Here is an 18,054-nt window from a genome sequence, read left to right as displayed (position 1 = left end):
GCTCTCCCCCAGGTGGCTATAAAGCTGCTGTTCAATAACACTGTCAGCAGCTCTCTTGTGCAATCAGCACTGACTAAACAAAATAAAACCTAGGACTGGTCACTCTGTCATCTGAAGGTTGACTCCTTGCCATGTTCTTGAAACAACTCCCAAACCTACAAACCACACCACTATTACTACTTTTGCCTTTTTTAGCACTCTTGACAAACGGTCATGATTGTAATCATGTCGAGTTTATCACAAAACGCCCTGGGAGAATTTTCTTCATTCCTTAGCAAGTGTGTCTGAAACTAAATTGATGAGAAGCCACCTTCAATCCCCCCAAACCTCTTTTTTTAGTGCTGGAAGAACATTTAAAACATGTTGCTTTAGCCAGAGACAGTATGCTGCCACTCCTGGTCACAGAGAGGGGCCTCTGAGAACCCTCTCACACCTGATCTGTCATGTGTGAGGTGCCAGACAAGCCTCAGCCATCGTATTTATCTTTTCCTCTACAAAACAAGCAAAATTCTACATTAATAATTTTTGTATCCTTAGCACTCTCTTTCTCCTCACATTACTCATCTCCTGGTTTCTTAGCAATGCAAGGAAAGTGGCAAGAAAGAAGAAAAACAAGAAAGAGACAGACAAGATGAAGGAAAATAGCTGGGATGGCAGGAGTGAATATAAAGGTCAAGAATTACAAAACTATTGGACTCTTATTTCTGATGGAAGCCTAATAATGACAGATTGTCTCTAAGGCAGAACAAAATGCAAACCATTACTTAAAAAACCATATTCTGGGTGCCCAATTGATAGATTTCAGGATATCCTGCTGATACAAAGCACCTAAGATCTCACTTCTTCTTTTTTTTTCAAAAGGAAAAATATTTCACATGGTTTCATTTCCTAATAACTATCTGTCTTTGGATTAAGTCCAGAAAAAACAGTAATAATCATGTTTTCTTTGGAAAAAGCTACAGAACGCCAACAGATTTGTCCAAGTGACAGTTGCGCGAGTGCTAACATCTGACCTCCAAAAGCAAAATGAAGTACTAGCACTAAAAAAGAAGAAAGGGTCATCATACAAAGCCAGCAGAATGCTCATTTTTCCAAGCACAAAGGACAGGGAAAGAAGTAGACACAGCGAGAAATGCTTTCTGACTGAAGAATAGCGCCAGCGTTCTTTTTTCCAATCTAGCTAGAGCTACTCAAGGCTGAGCGGAAAACAGGCCTCTGTCTTCATCAAGTGCTTCAAAAAGCCTGAAAGCTGTGAGTGGACCAATTCAGGATTATCAAAGGTTAGACAAAATCAGCAGGTAGCTTTTTTTTTTTTTTTAAGAGTTAACTGATCAGAATCTTCTCCTCTTTTTAAAAACAAAACACATCAACAACTTTGAATAACCTGTACTTTAGGCAAGTCTATTGCACCCTGGCTGATATGAATAGGATAGGATAGGATAGGATAGGATAGGATAGGATAGGATAGGATAGGATAGGATAGGATAGGATAGGATAGGATAGGATAGGATAGGATAGGATAGGATAGGATAGGATAGGATAGGATAGGATAGGATAGGATAGGATAGACCAGGTTGGAAGAGACCTTCAAGATCATCGTGTCCAACCTATCATCCAACACCACCCAACCAACTAAACTATCAAGTCTCCTCCAGAACACCTCCAGTGATGGTGACTCCACCTCCTCAGGCAGCCCATTCCAATGGGCAATCAGTCTCTCTGTGTAAAACTTCCTCCTAACCTCCAGCCTAAACCTCCCCTGCTGCAGCCTGAGACTGTGCCCTCTTGTTCTGGTACTGGTTGCCTGGGAGAAAAGACCAACCTCTGCCTATCTAAAGAGCTAAAGAAGATACTAAAGAACTTACTCCAATCATGTCCTTGATACTGACAATTATCCATATGTTAGCAGTGAATTTAATCATTCTGAACTTTCACAGAGAGAAGAAAAAAAAAAATTTTAAGTTTTGTATAATTTGAGGTTACAGAGTGAAAAAAACTTTTGCATAGTTCTCCCCACAACAAGGACTCTATCTTAAATAATATACCTTCCAAATTGTATCTGCAGTCATAACCAGGGATGCAGAGGAGATACTGTGTAATTATTCTGTATTATTTATATAAACCTGGCACTAATTTTATTCTAAGCTCATTGAAACTACAGGGATGTCTATTTTTATTACCTCTCATACATAAATATACACTTGTCTTACAAGGTTTACATTTGGTTTAGCTTGGAGATATTCCAAAATATAAAATAGAATAGAAATAGAAAAGAAATAGAAATAGAATAGAGTAGAATAGTAATAGAATAGAATTAACTAGTTTGGAAAAGAGCTTCAAGATCATCAAGTCCAACCTATCATCCAACACCATCTAATCAACTAAACCATGGCACCAAGCACCCGATCCAGTCTCTTCCACAACACCTCCAGTGACTCCATCATGTCCCTGGGCAGCACATTCCAATGGCCAATCTCTCTTTCTATAAAGAACTTCTTCCTAACATCCAGTTATGGATCTTGTTCTGTTATGCATCTTGTTCTGGTGCTGGTTGCCTGGGAGAAGAGACCAACCTCCACCTGGCTACAACCTCCCTTCAGGTAGTTGTAGAGAGCAGTAAGGTCACCCTGAGCCTCCTCCTCTCCAGGCTAAGCAACCCCAGCTCCCTCAGCCTCTCCTCATAGGGCTTGTGTTCCAAGCCCCTCACCAACTTTGTTGCCCTTCTCTGGACACCTTCCAGCAGGTCAAAATCCTTCCTAAACTGAGGGGCCCAGAACTAGACACAGGACTCAAGGTGTGGCCTAAGCAGTGCAGTGTACAGGGGCAGAATGACCTCCCTGCTCCTGCTGGCCACACCGTTTCTGATACAGGCCAGGATGCCATTGGACCTCTTGGCTGCCTGGGCACACTGCTGGCTCATGTTCTGCCTACCATCAACCAGTACCCCCAGGTCCCCCTCTGCCTGGCTGCTCTCCAGCCACTCTGACCCCAGTCTGTAGCACTGCATGGGGTTGTTGTGTGTAGTTTTCAGTCTTTTCCTGTTTCTGTTGTATATTCTAATACTTTTTCATTCTTTTAACCTACAATAGAACAACATTTAATTTCACATTAAGGCTTAGAAATGTCTACCTCTTTACTAGTATCACACCCTTCTTGTTTCATGGTTTACTACTTTGAAAATTGAAATAATCAAATTTGATAGCACAAAAAAATCATCAAAACCCATTAGTTTCTGCCACACCATCAAACAGCCCAAAGGGTAAACCGGTTATCTTGCCACTCCACAACCACCATTTAGCATGAGGGCAAACATTCCTTGAAATGTTCTTTATTTATCTGTTTAAAGAAAAGTATGAAGAACACCATCCATCGCTTTTGAGGGGTTTTCCCCCCTTTTGGCAGACATAATGAAATGAAACAAACCTCTCAGATTTAAAGTTCAGTCGCTCCCATGAGTTTGGACATTGGTAATCGCTGACCTGTTAGATGACCACACCTCTTTTTGGATGACAAAAAGCAAACAGGATGTGTTTGAGCAGAAGACAAGGAGGAAGAAACTACTCAGAGTAAACACTTTCAAACTGTTCCATAAAACTATATTTAAATGATAATTAACTGCTGAAGTAGGTCTTGACACTTAACAACTTTCCACTTCGCCTTCTCATGGGGATTTAAAAACAGACACTGCACAATTCTGGATATACCTGGATGCCTGTAGAGTCTTCAAGTATGATTTTGTTAGAGGGTAGAAGAGGTCTGCATAGGGACCTTGACAGGCTGGAGAGATGGGCAGAGTCCAACAGGATGGCATTCAACAAGTCCAAGTGCCGGGTGCTGCACTTTGGCCACAACAACCCCATGCAGAGCTACAAGCTGGGGTCAGAGCAGCTGGAGAGCTCCCAAACGGAGAGGGACCTGGGGGTACTGATTGACAGCTGCCTAAACATGAGCCAGCAGTGTGCCCAGGTGGCCAAGAGGTCCAATGGCATTCTGGCCTGCATTAGGAATAGTGTGGCCAGCAGGAGCAGGGAAGTCATTATGCCCCTGTACTCTGCATTGGTTAGGCCATACCTTGAGTACCGTGACCAGTTCTGGGTCCCTCAGTTTAAGAAGGACATTGAGACTCTTGAACCTGTCCAGAGAAGGGCAACGAGGCTGGGGAGAGGTCTCAAGCACAAGCCCTATGAGGAGAGGCTGAGGGAGCTGGGATTGTTTAGCCTGGAGGAGGTTCAGGGGAGACCTTCTTGCTCTCTACAACTCCCTGAAGGGAGGTTGTAGCCAGGAGGGGCTTGGTCTCTTTGCCCAGGCAATCAGCACCAGAACAAGAGGACACAGTCTCAAACTGCACAAGGGGAGGTTTAGGCTGGAGGTGAGGAGAAAGTTCTTCACAGAGAGAGTTGTTAGCCGTTGGAATGGGCTGCCCAGGGAGGTGGTGGAGTCACCATCACTGGAGGTGTTCAAGAAGGGACTGGATGTGGCACTTGGTGCCATGGTTTAGTAGTCATGAGGTGTTGGGTGACAGGTTGGACTTGATGATCCTTGAGGTCTTTTCCAACCTTATTAATTCTATGATTCTATGGCAGTGAAAGCAGTTACCTGGGGCTGTGGATCTCCTTATGCTGAGGGTTGTACATAGTGTCTTCATAGAGCAGCCCTCAAATCCCTTTATCAGTGAGGTGGTATCGGTTTCCCTGAGTGTGTTATGATAATACTTCCACAGCTGTGTTCCCCAGAGCAAGTGACTATCCTTCTCAACTTGTGCTTGTCTCACATCAACACAACCAACCTGTTTAAAATGCTCTAAACAGTTTTCACTAAAGCTACAGAAACTTGATAGAGAAAAACAACAGCTTCTTCAACACATCCAATAAAAGCTGCTTTCATCTACATCCCGTCTCAACTTAATCCAAGGTTATAAGACTTCCCAAGGACTCATAATCTCTCCAGTATCTGCTGCATTCCAAAGCTCATCTACAGGCTTGATTTGCTACTGTTCCAGTCTTAGACTTTTCAAGTCTCACAGAATCACTCTAATTGTCTGCTTCACACCAAACAGCAAGAGCTAAATGTTTGCTTTCTGGTGTAGGTCAGAAGGGGCTGATCGCAACGGAGCACAAATCTGCACACATCCACCTCGCTTCAGCAAATCCCAAGATTTGTGCCACATCCTCTAAGAACCTGTAATCCCTTTGGATTCCCCAGAGTTTCACCACTGAAATATTTAAAGGCTTCTCTAAAATTGTTTGCAGTTTCCAGCATGGCTATGGGATGCACAGTAACAGAACTGAGAGATAATTAAAAATCAGATGAGATAAAAAGATGATTTTGAAAAAATCAGATTTCATGGGATTGAGCCACTGCTTCTTAAGCTGGGTGCAATACCCACATACCAAGCTGGTAACTGCAGAAACACATTTTTTATTTAAATAGACTTGATACAAACACAGATTTGAATACATGAAAAACAGAAGCCTTGTCATTTGGTAATTTATTATGTTTCGCTTTCCCTCAGAAGCATCTCAAAGCATGAAGAGCAAAATAAAGACTGAAAATCCCAGGCCAGTCTATTAAGATAAAAATAAAATGTTGGAAATAAATAGATTTTTCTGCCACCAAAGATAGAGACTTTGCAATTACAGCTAATTATTCCTAAACTGACTTTCCTATAATCTTCTTTTTCCAGAGGCATCTCTAATGTCTCTTCTAAAGAAAAGATTTGCTTCAGCTTGTTATTTTGAAAAATTGCTATTTAGCACAGTGATGAAAGATGAAAAAAAAAAAACCCACCCACCAACTCCTTATTACCCAAAGAAACAACAAATCCTGGACAAGACTGTATAATTAGCTGTAATTAGCCATGATCTGATTAATATCCGGCAACAGCATACAGCACTTAATAAGATCTAATATGGCATATAATAGCTTTAGTACACTTTCCTAGCCAGGCAAAATTCACAACTGGAAAGAGCTTATTACATTTTTCTACAGAAAATGACACTGCTTTAAATGTTCAAATTCTTTTCCATGAGAAAGTGAAAATAAATCAGCATAACAACCTGTACATTACCCATACTGGCAACTTCTAAATCAACGAAATGTGATCATCATTGGCCACAGCAGCCCCAGGCAGTGCTACAGGCTGGGGTCAGAGTGGCTGGAGAGCAGCCTGGCAGAAAGGGACCTGTGGGTACTGGCTGATAGTAGGCTGAACATGAGCCAACAGTGTGCCCAGGCAGCCAAGAAGGCCAATGGCCTCCTCGCCTGCATCAGGAATAGCGTGGCCAGCAGGAGCAGGGAGGTCATTCTGACCTGTACTCAGCACTGGTTAGGCCACATCTTGGGTCCTGTGTCCAGTTCTGGGGCCCTCAGTTTAGGAAAGATGTGGACTTGCTGGAAGGTGTCCAGAGAAGGGCAACAAGACTGGCGAGAGGTCTGGAGCACAAGCCCTATGAGGAGAGGCTGAGGGAGCTGGGATTGTTTAGCCTGGAGAAGAGGAGGCTCAGGGGAGACCTTCTTGCTGTCTACAACTCCCTGAAGGGAGGTTGTAGCTAGGTGGGTTTGGTCTCTTCTCCCTGTGACAGAACAGGAGGACAGAGTCTCAAGCTGTGCCAGGGGAGGTTTAGGCTGGATGGTAGGAAGAAGTTCTTCACAGAAGGAGTGATTGACCACTGGAATGCGCTGCCCACTGGAGGTGTTGTGGAAGAGACTGGATGGGGCGCTTGGTGCCATGTTGATTAGATGGTGTTGGATGATAGGTTGGACTCCATGATCTCAAAGGTCTTTTCCAACCTGGTTAATTCTATTCTATTCTATTCCATTCCATTCCATTCCATTCCATTCTCTTAACAGAGGACCTTCTGCTAATCCTAGCCAGGCACACTACTTCCCACTTCAAATCTAAAATTGAAGTATCAAATCTATGTCTATCAGAAGATAAAAGTGACCAAAAATTTCTCATTTTAATTGGTAAATACAGATCCCTTCCAGTTGCCTCTTAAGAAGAGTTTACAGTATCACGGTATCACTAAGGTTGGAAGAGACCTCGAGGATCATTGAGTCCAACCTGTCTCCACAGACCTCATGACTAGACCATGGCACCGAGTGCCAACATTTTAATTCCCTGACTTACTACTTCTTTATTACAGCTTTTCCATATATAATACATGGAGTACAGAAGAATTTGATACACTTGATTGGAATTCCATTTTGATTCCAGACCTAGAACACTACCAATTCCTTTTCTTTCAGCCCTTGTGCACTGAGCCTGCAAACTGCTCAGGACTTTCTTACTGTTTGTGGCAAAGTATGAGGGAAAAAAAGCAGCCGTGATCACTCCAGGGAGCTCCAAGCACTGCTGTAATAAATGAATAAAAGGGTTTCTCTGTTAAAATAGTATTTGACTCAGTGCCAAATATTTAATTGCAGCTAACAGTTAATTTTAAAAACCTGAATAAACACTAAATACGTATCAGTCAATGTAAGCATTGTAGTGGCATACAACAGATGCTCAAATGACAACGTGATACTCAGCATAACAGAATCTCTAGAGTTAGGTCCTCTTGTGCTATACAAATGCTGGAATCTTACACTGAAGCTTCTGCCTTTAAAATGTCTCATTTTTCTTGATCTCAAATCAAACACCCAAGTTTCACAGATCTGAAGTTCTGTCACTCAGTAAAAGCAAGATGATTATTTGCTTCTTCACTGTTATAACTCAGGCCAATCATTGACTGAAAATATTTTCCTCTACCTAAAATACTACTTTCCCATGCCTTTTTTTTTAATCCCTTTCTGGCAATAAACAACTCTTGAGTTATCCATCTACTACAATATAACTTAATCAGCATGCATTTTGTGTCTAAAAATCAACAAAACTCCAGATATCCACGCTTCTTATTTTAAATGATGTAAAATATCCAGCATGTCTTATTTAAAAACAGATGGCAATTTAAGTCAGAATAACACAACACAGAGAAAAAGGAGGAAATGCTTCCCTGAATTTGTGGCTGTCTTTCAATGCTCATTCACAACTAGTTTTCTTGGCCTCTTCTTCCCTTTGTTGCTTAATGTATTTGAATCACCAATATTTCAGTCTAGATCTAGAACTTGCTTACTATTTCCTTCTTATTCAATTACACATTAGAAGGAGAGAAAACCAAATACCACACCTAGCATTTAACCTGCATTCTTCTTACATGTTTCCAAAGGGTTTCCTCCTTAAGCTGCATTTCGGCTCAGCTCACAGAGTCACCATCTTTACACTCAGTTTAATTTGTAGCACCAATGCCTCTGTCAGTAAACAATCTTGATAAAAGCACTTTTTAAAAACAGTCTTCATGCCAGGCTCCAGGCTGAGATCTCAACAACCCCAACTGCAGAATCTCACATTTGGGATTATTATTTTTTAATATCTGGAATGCAACCTCCTGGAGCCAACCAGTCACTCTGATGATGCCAAGTCAAAGACAAAACCAAAATCCCTACTCAGAAACCAAGCATGACTTCCTATTTACTCTATCACCTACCGCTCCCTGGACCAAAACAAATTGTTGCCATGCTGAAAAAGGCTGGCCTGCACTCTGGGTTGGTAGGGCCTTTTAGAACCACACACACTCAAATCTGCAACACTGGGCAGTTAGCAGTTTCCTTACCTTCATAAAAAGATCCTGAGACTGCATAGTAGAAATACGGCAGTTTGTATTCTTCTGAACAGAATATAGAAGTTATTTATCCAACAAAGCTAAATCCATGGTAACCACAGAGATTTGATGGGTTAGAAAAATCATTAACAAAGAGAAAACAGCATGTTCTGGTATGAGCACAACTGCACCTTCCTGAGGCTTCCATACTACTTGTCAGCACTGTGAGCTTTGTGCTTTTCCAGTCCCACAGTCCCAGCTCACACACCGACCAGGCTTTAGGGCTACTGCCAATGACTGAGAAGTAAATACACAATTTCAAATAGTTACTTTCTCTGTAAGTGTCTGAGAACAATAACAAGAGAAGCTGTCTAAAATAAATTGCAATTTATTTTCACTTCTGTGAGTTTCAGCCTCATGCATTCAAATGATCACTACATCCTCTCTGAGAAGAATTCATTTGTTAACCTGCTAGCTCTCCTCTTCCAATCTTTTCCAAGCACTTACTGATGGAAGACTTGCAAGATTATTTTTCTTTCTTAGTCATATATTATTCTAGGCCATCTAGTAGAACCATAGAATGGTAGGGGTTTTAAGGGACCTCCAGAGATCATCAAGTCCAACTCCCCTGCAAAGCAGGATTGCTTAGGGCAGACCACACAGAAGCACATCTAGGTGGTTCATGAAAGTCTCCAAAGAAGACTCCATGACCCCTCTGGGCAGCCTGTTCCCATGCTCAATCACCCTCACAGAAAAGAGGTTTTTACTCATGTTGAGGTGAAACTTCCTGTGTTCTAGTTTGTATTGCCCATTTCTTGTCCTATCACACTACACCACTGAAGAGACAAGTACCACCTTCTTGATATCCACCCTTCATATACTTTTAAACATTAGTAAGATAACCCCCTCCATCTTCTCTCTTCCAAATGAAACCACCGCAGTGCTACAGGCGGGGGTCAGAGTGGCTGGAGAGCAGCCAGGCAGAAAGGGACCTGGGGGTACTGGTTGACAGCCAGATGAACATGAGCCAGCAGTGTCTCCAGGGGGCCAAAAAGGTCAATGGCATCCTGGCCTGCATCAGGAATAGTGTGGCCAGCAGGGCAGGGAGGTCATTCTGCCCCTGTACTCAGCACTGGTTAGGCCACACCTTGAGTCCTGTGTCGTTCTGGGCCCCTCAGTTTAGGAAAGATGTGGACTTGCTGGAAGGTGTCCAGAGAAGGGCAACAAAGCTGGGGAGGGGTTTGGAGCACAGCCCTGTGAGGAGAGGCTGAGGGAGCTGGGGAGCTGGAGAAGAGGAGGTTCAGGGGAGACCCTATTGCTCTCTACAACTACCTGAAGGGAGGCTGTAGCTAGGTGGGGGTTGGTCTCTTCTCCCAGGCAACCAGCACCAGAACAAGAGGACACAGTCTTAAGCTCCACCAAGGGAGGTTTAGGCTGGATGTTAGGAAGAAATTCTTCCCAGAAAGAGAGATTGGCCATTGGAATGTGCTGCCCAGGGAGGTGGTGGAGTCACCATCACTGGAGGTGTTTAGGAAGAGACTGGATCGGGTGCTTGGTGCCATGGTTTAGTTGATTAGATGGTGTTGGGTGAGAGGTTGGACTTGATGATCTCGAAGCTCTTTTCCAACCTGGTTAATTCTATTCTATTCTAAGCAGTACAAAACCACAGAATGGTGCGTGTTTGGAAGGGGCCTTCTGGATATCATCTAATCTACCCCCTCTGCTAAAACAGGTTGCACAAGAACATGTTGAGCTCTCAGAGGAGACTCCACAACCTCTCTGGGCAGCCTGTTCCAGTGCTTTGCCACTCTCAAAGTAGAGAAAGTAAAATTCCAGTTAAAATAAATAAATAAGCCAATAATAACAACAAAAAAGGCAATAGCAAATGTAACAATGAAAAACAACTCAAACCAGAATGACCACAGTTCAAACACAGCTTTGTGCTACGCTTTATTTTGAAGGGGAATTTGCCAACCTCCTGATACTTTTCAGTTCAGCAAAAAAGAACTGACAGAGGTCTGATAAGAGTCTCCTGCTCTTACATGAAGCTTGCAGCACTCTCCTCTGCTGAGAGAAGCCCTGATTCCAGGGCAGCAGCAGGCCTTCACATTGTGCCATTTCTTTATATATTCCCATGCACAGCTTAACACAAAATCTATCAACTTAAAATAAAAGGCCAAGAAAAATAAACAAACAAGCAAGCAAACAAAAAAACAGGTGATTTGATAGTTTATTTGTTTATTCTTTGTTGAAAATAAGTAAAATTGAAGATTTAGGTGAACACTTTATTCATCCATACCCATCCTTCTAATAATATGTAGCTTCGGGCAAGTTTAACATTGTCCCGAAACAACCCTTATATTTCTTTCCACAAAACCATATCAGAAGCTCTCATATCTTTATCACTGCCTTACTCAGGCAGCCTTTTAATACAGTGCATCTGGGAAAGACTTCATGCAACTTCTTTCTGTATTACACCCTGAGGTCCTAAGATAATTTGTTCAAATTTCAGCTCATTTCTATCACTTTCCGTTCTGACTTCAGTTCTGTAATAGTGTCATATACCATACTTAGCCCTAGTTTGTGCTTATTTCACAATTTATCTGATTTCATATATTCTGCAGATGGATTTCAAAGGAATTTGTAAAGCAGAATCCTTTTTTGCCTGTTCTGAAAATGGTGGCTGGACTGAAACTTGTTCCTGCTCATTTTCAGAAGTAACCAAGAAGAGACATAAATAGAAGGTTAAATTCCCTCTGATTGTTGCAAGTGACAGCAGAAAGCATATTAGCCAAAGCATCATTCCTTGGCTTGATATAATTTTTTTATTCTTATGCTGAAATACAAGTTCCTGATCTAATTAGAGATGTCCCAGCTCACTGCAGAGCGGTTGGACAAGACAACCTTCAAGGGGTCCCTTTGAACTGGATGCAGACTACGACTCTATGATAATTACATGGATGTGTTGGCCAATCAATTTACTGAGTCTCCTTGGTACTTTCTTCTTGTTTCAGTTATTAGGGAAAATGGTTGATAATGTAAGCAATGCAATGTAAACAAGCAATGTTTCTTCTTTCCAGGCTTTCAGAGGGAAACACAAGCTCCTACTCCTTCTATTTACCATCCAACTTTTCTGCTACAAGTCAGCACATGACTATTAAGCTGAAAGACAATTTACATGCATGCAAATAAATTACTTCCCTTTCTGTGGTTCATGCTTTGGCAGGTATCATTTAGTTTAGCCTCTTTTCTAGCTCCTATTTTTCTCAACCACTTTCAGAGCTTATTTTTTACAACATATTGCATACTTTTTGACTGTCTTCTACAAACTGCATATTCAACATAACAAAGTGAAAAAGGGAAAAAAAAGAGTAGACTATTAACTAATCATTTTCAGTCAGCCAGCTCAGACCAAGCAGCCATTCCCAGCTAAGTCAGAAGACACTGAAGGTGGACAGGTGGACAGCAGTAGCTCTGGTCAAGACAGATAAGTCAATAATTAACTGGTGGAAGTACCCTCCCCTTACTCAAACTGGAAACAGTGGCAGAATACAGGCCATGCCCACGTACACCAGACAAAACACATTCTTAATCTAGTATCTTGCTGCATGTGCCATAAGCATCTCAATGATTAGTGCAGTGTGCCAACATTTTTACACAAGAAAAGCACTACCAGTATAAACATGGCCTATCATAGAATTGTCAGGGTTGGAAGGCAACTCAAGGATCATCCAGTTCCAACCCCCCTGCCATGGGCAGGGACACCTCACACTAGATCAGGTTGCTCAGGGCCACATCCAGCCTGGCCTTAAAAATTTCCAGGGATGGAGCCTCCACCACCTCCCTGGGCAACCTGTTCCAGTGTTCCACCCTCATAGTAAAGAGCTTCTTCCTAACATCCAATCTGAATCTACCCATTTCTAGTTTTGTTCCACTCCCCCTAGTCCTATCACTAGCCAACAGCTTAAAAAGTCCCTCCCCAGCTTTCTTGTAGGCCCCCTTCAGATACTGGAATGCCACAGTAAGGTCTCCTTGGAGCCTTCTCTTCTCCAGACTGAATAACCTCAACTCTCTCAGTCTGCCTCCACAGGAGAGGAGCTCTGATCATCCTCATGGCCCTTTTTTGGACATGCTCCAGCATGTCTAGATCCATCCTGTAATATGGGCTCCAGAACTGGACACAGCACTCAAGGTAGCGTCTCACCAGAACAGATATAAGCATCCACTTGAATGCACAGTCACCTCAGTAATGGAAGACATAGAGTACATTGTTTTGACAAGATACTGCTTAAACATCTCCTGCCACAGGTGTTACCAACGAGCTGGGAAAGCAAGACATTCAGTTAAGTCAGAAATGTAGTCGCTCCCTCCCTCTTTTGCATTTACAGGCTGCTTCATTACCAAAAGTGCCTATTCTTATTTCAATTAAAACAAAAACACTGTTGACATTCAGCTTGTTTCCCAACTGACATTCCTCTACATGACATTCATCCATGTTATGTTAAAATGGACTGTACATTTCGGATAATCACAGTATTTAGACATCATACTATCATTAGACTTGCAAAATGTCTGCTGTATTTCAGCCTGCCTTTGAAAAGTTACCATTATTTCAAACAAAATAAATATTAAGCAAATCTGACAGCCAGGCCAGTGAAAACATTTAACACAGACCAAGGCTTGGCAACAAAATGAAGGATTATGATATTCAACCTTACTTTATGCCTCCTTACATCCTGCAAGTATCTAGCCCATTACTATTTAGATAGAATTTTCCCACCACTTCACAGCCCTGTAAGTGGAGTTTAGGTACCACATTATGTAGACAACCTGAGAACCATCACACATTCCCTATTACTCTATATAGAAAGGAGATCAGCAACAAAAATACAGGGACTGAGTCACCCAGAATAAGATCATCAAAACCTGCACTTCATATCCAGCATATTTTAGGATACTTAAGAGATAAATTGTTTATCCTTTCCTGGCTATTGTTGCAGCTATGCAAAATGTTACTTCTGAAAAATATTTAACAGGAGCTGCCACATATTTCTGCTTTTCAAGTGGGCAGCAGGAGATTTAAGGCCATCATTGCAACAACAGATGAAATTTAACCCTGTGCGACATGAAGCACGGACAGCCCTATGCCACACGTATCCTTCCAAACATCACATACAACGTCTGAAACAGCCGAGTAAGGCATCCAGGAATCTGACCCAAAAGAGGCCCACAGCCCTTGAACGCTCAAGGTCAAAGCAGGACGGTTCTGCCAGCCCAACACTGAGCTTTTTCCCGGACGGGAAGAGATCCCCTGCAGAAGCACTCCACGAAGGGTGAAACCAGGCCCCGCCAGCAGCGCCCGCGGCAGGTATCGGAGCGGGGAAACGAGAGGAGAGCCTCTGCAGCCCCGAAACCAACCGGGCCCGCTTTGCGCTACGGGAGACAGCAGGGGAGAGCGGAGGGCAGACCACGGGGCGGCAGTCGGGCAAGTCAGGTGCCACAGGTTAACTGATGCAGAGCAATCAAAAGGCTCCGTGGCACCTGCCCTCCGCGCCGAGGCCAGATCGGGCCTGGTTCGGCCCTGGCTCTCTCTAACGGCGCCCGCAGCCCGGCCCGGGGAGCGAAGAGGAGAGGGCCGGCTCTGCCTCAGAGGCGGACCCCACTCGGTTGCGGCGCCCTCCCCAACACAGGCGCAGCGACGGGAGGAAGGGAGGAGGGAAGCAGTCGCCGCTGGGCCCCGCAGCTTACCCGCGCCGGGAAGACGAAGAGGAGGAGGAGGAGAAGGGAGAGGAGGGGACGCCGGGGGTGGGGGGAGCTGCGTTACCTGAGCGACCCAAGCCGGAAGAGCCTGACCACCGCCAGCAGCCCCGCGCCGCCCTGACAGCTCCCGGCATGCACCGCGGCGCTGCTCGCCGCGGCGCTGCTCGCCGCACCGCTCCCCCTGGCGGGCCGCGGCCGGAAAGGCGCGCGCGATGTGTGGGCGGGCGGCAGGCGCCGGGAGCAGGCGGCGCGTGTGGGCGGGCGGCACGCGCGGAAGGCCTCCCCCTCGGCGCGGCGGCGGGGAGCGGCGGGGAGCGGCGGGGAGTCTGTCCCGCGGGCAGCAGCAGGGGTGCGTAACGCTGCGGTTGTGTCCGCACCTGTGCTGGCGCTTACGGGGCGGCGGGCGAAGGGCGAGCTGGCTCCAGGTGCGGGCTGCGGGTTTCTGTGAGGAAGGAGCTGCTTGTGCCTCGTCGATGGTTTGGCGTCGCCGTGCTTGCATGTGGGGAGAACGTGGAAGTGGGCACATGTGCGCTGATGGAAATAAGCATAAGGAGTTTTCATATGTATAGATATTTTGTCTAGTCTTTACATAGTTCAGCAAATATAGCGCAGGTAAAAATGGAAGGCAAGTGGTGCTTTAGGGTATAATTGATTATATCAGGAGTAGCTGCATTTAGAATGTTAAAAGAGTTGTTGCTAGTACACTTGAGTCCTTATTGCACATAAGAGTGTGTGGGGTGCCCACGTGGAAGATGCTGAAAGGGATTGTTTTTATTGCAAGATGATTTTCAAGTGGCCAGTTTCACAGTACAAAGGGTACAGTGTTTAGGCTGCAGTCTGTTAGTTTCAAAGTCATCGTTAGGGTTTTCAAATTAAAGCAGGCTTCATAATAGCAAACAGTTATTATGGTCATAAATTACTTAACTGGGGAAAGAAGAAGTGCATTCTGCTCATATAATAAATCTTTTGAGACTTTGTCTGAAGACAAGTAAATATTTCTGAAATATTGCCAGGGGAAATTCTCATAGTATTTGTAAATCTTCTACTTGGTGACTTACATTATCAGCCAGCTCTTTATGAAGTTTAGAATAGAATTAACCAGGTTGGAAAAGACCTTTGAGATCATCAAGTCCAACATATCATCCAACACTCTCTAACCAACTAAACCATGGCACCAAGCACCCCATCCAGTCTCTTCCTAAACACCTCCAGTGATGGTGACTCCACCACCTCCCTGGGCAGCACATCCCAATGGCCAATCTCTCATTCTGGGAAGAACTTCTTCCTAACATCCAGCCTAAACTTCCCCTGGTGCAGCTTGGGACTGTGTCCTCTTGTTCTGGTGCTGGTTGCCTGGGAGAAGAGACCAACCCCCACCTGGCTACAATCTCCCTTCAGGGAGTTGTAGACAGCAAGAAGGTCTCCAATGAGCCTCCTCCAGGCTAAACAACCCCAGCTCCCTCAGCCTCTCCTCACAGGGCTGTGCTCCAAACCCCTCCCCAGCTTTGTTGCCCTTCTCTGGACACATTCCAGCAACTCAACATCTTTCCTAAACTGAGGGCCCCAGAACTGGACACAGGACTCAAGGTGTGGCATAACAAGTGCTGAGTACAGGGGCACAATGACCTCCCTGCTCCTGCTGGCCACACTATTCCTGATGCAGGCCAGGAAGCCATTGGCCTTCTTGGTCCCCTGGGTACACTGTTGCCTCATGTTCAACCTACTATCAAACAGTACCCCCAGGTCCCTTTCTGCCTGGCTGCTCTCCAGCCACTCTGACCCCAGCCTGTAGCACTGCATGGGGTTGCTGTGGCCAGTGTATAGAACCCAGCACTTAGATTTGTTATATCTCATGCCCTTGGACTCTGCCCATCTGTCTAGCCTGCCAAGGTCCCTATGCAGAGCCCTTCTACCCTCTAACATCAACACCCGCCCCCATCTTGGTGTCACCTGCAAACTTACTGATGATGGACTCAGTACCCTCATCCAGATCATCGATAAAGATATTAAAGAGCATGGGGCCCAGCACTGATCCATGGGGAACACCAGATTTGGCATAATAATTAAGAGAAAATGTGATTTCCTTTTCTCATTAATCTATTCCAGGATTCAATAGACGAGAAACAATTACCTTTTTGGAAAGCAGAAAATGGCCACTGCTTTTCTGAGGCATTGAGTATGGCTACAGGTCATGTGTTTCCAATTTTCCTGTTGCCTTTACATTTATTTGTCATTGAAGGTGCTTACAAATGCATTTGAGATTCTTAACTGGGGTCTATGGTGCTTTTGGAGTCACTTAAAAGTGATGATCTTCATGGAGGTGATGGTCCTTTCAATACTATGTGCCTTCACATGCTCCTGTGCTGTAATGCAGATTCCTAAGCTTCCCTTCTGCTGAATTTATCAGTGGCAGTTAAAACTCAGAGCTCTGAAACAGTTCCCTGAAGTTGTCTCATCAGCTTCATGTGCAGTGGCAATCAAAAAAAGAAAAAAACCAACCAACCAACAAAAAATCCCAAACCACCACCACCAAAAAACCCCACACAAAACATAGGAAGGATACTGAGAACAAGGTAAGAGGTAGGTGGATGTTTGGCTGCTGTATAAAATGCATCAATTCTTGTCTTCATGGTTCAAGAGGGGTGGAGAGAAGTTAGGGAAGGCACAGAGGAGGGATGGTGCCTGGTGCCTTACAGCAAGAGCAGTAACAGCTGGGACTGTTGGATATGGAGAAACAAAGCAGGGGAGAGGATTGATCAAGCCTTTATATCTCAAAAGATACAAAGTTGTTAACCAAATAGCTCTGAGTGTGAGAATGGGGAGGATAGGTTGAACTTGATGATCTCAAAGGTCTTTTCCAACATGGTTAATTCTGTTCTAACAGTGGAAGATCATTTTTGAGATGTGTAAAGAAAATGGCTTTTCTGCACAGCAGTTTGTGAGCTTCTAGAATGTGTTGCCATCCGAGGTGGGGGACTTGGACGCTGTCCATAGGTCCAAGGAGGCATTATTCATGTCGATGGCAAACACATTTATAAGTGGACACTAAAGGAAACAGGCAGGGAAGTACCTTCCAGCATCCCTACTAAAATGAGAAACACAGAGGAAGTACCAGGAAGTGACAACACTGAGGATTTTTACCTAAATAGTGTCTTCTTTTACTGAACATTGGAGTCAAAATAGAGGCCTAGATGCACTGCTGATGCCAGGTGCAGTTGCTCTGTAGGACATTTACCTTCATTCCTGTGTAATTATGCAGAAATGGTGAGAAACCTGTACTAGACAATTATGAATAAATGAAGCTCACACCCTGCAAATACCTAAGATTATTCATGACTTTGTAGCTGTGTGTAAGCCTTTGTAAAGTCAGGGCCCAAGGCCATTTCACTAATAGTAGGAGTCAATTCTCCTGTAATTATGTGGATTTTGTGTTTGACTTACAACCTGCTTGCTCAGAACAATTTAACCTACAATATGCACATTGGGGGTTGGACTAGGTGATGTTGTAAGGTCCCATCCAACCCCTAATGTTCTGTGATTCTGTGGTTTGTGAAGTAATAGGAAATAAAAGCCACCATGTGGACTAAATATTTCACTTCCTTAATAAACAACAACAAAATCCCCAAACACCACACTCAGAATGATGTGTAAAGAG

At 44.1% G+C, this 18,054-nt stretch overlaps 1 protein-coding gene across 1 annotated transcript in view; it reads right to left on the bottom strand.

Moving 5' to 3' along the window:
• DOP1A (DOP1 leucine zipper like protein A) overlaps window positions 1-14,543 on the bottom strand; it is a 93,311-nt gene extending 78,768 nt beyond the window's left edge. The window contains exon 1 of the mRNA XM_054162555.1: window positions 14,464-14,543. The gene's annotated coding sequence lies outside the window, so the exon portion shown is untranslated. The remainder of the gene's footprint in view (window positions 1-14,463) is intronic.
• Window positions 14,544-18,054: the final 3,511 nt, after the last annotated feature.

Source organism: Dryobates pubescens, chromosome 6 (assembly GCF_014839835.1).
Source record: "Dryobates pubescens isolate bDryPub1 chromosome 6, bDryPub1.pri, whole genome shotgun sequence".
In the NCBI taxonomy this organism is placed as follows: Eukaryota; Metazoa; Chordata; class Aves; order Piciformes; family Picidae; genus Dryobates; species Dryobates pubescens.
This window is presented reverse-complemented; position numbering and strand designations above follow the sequence as displayed.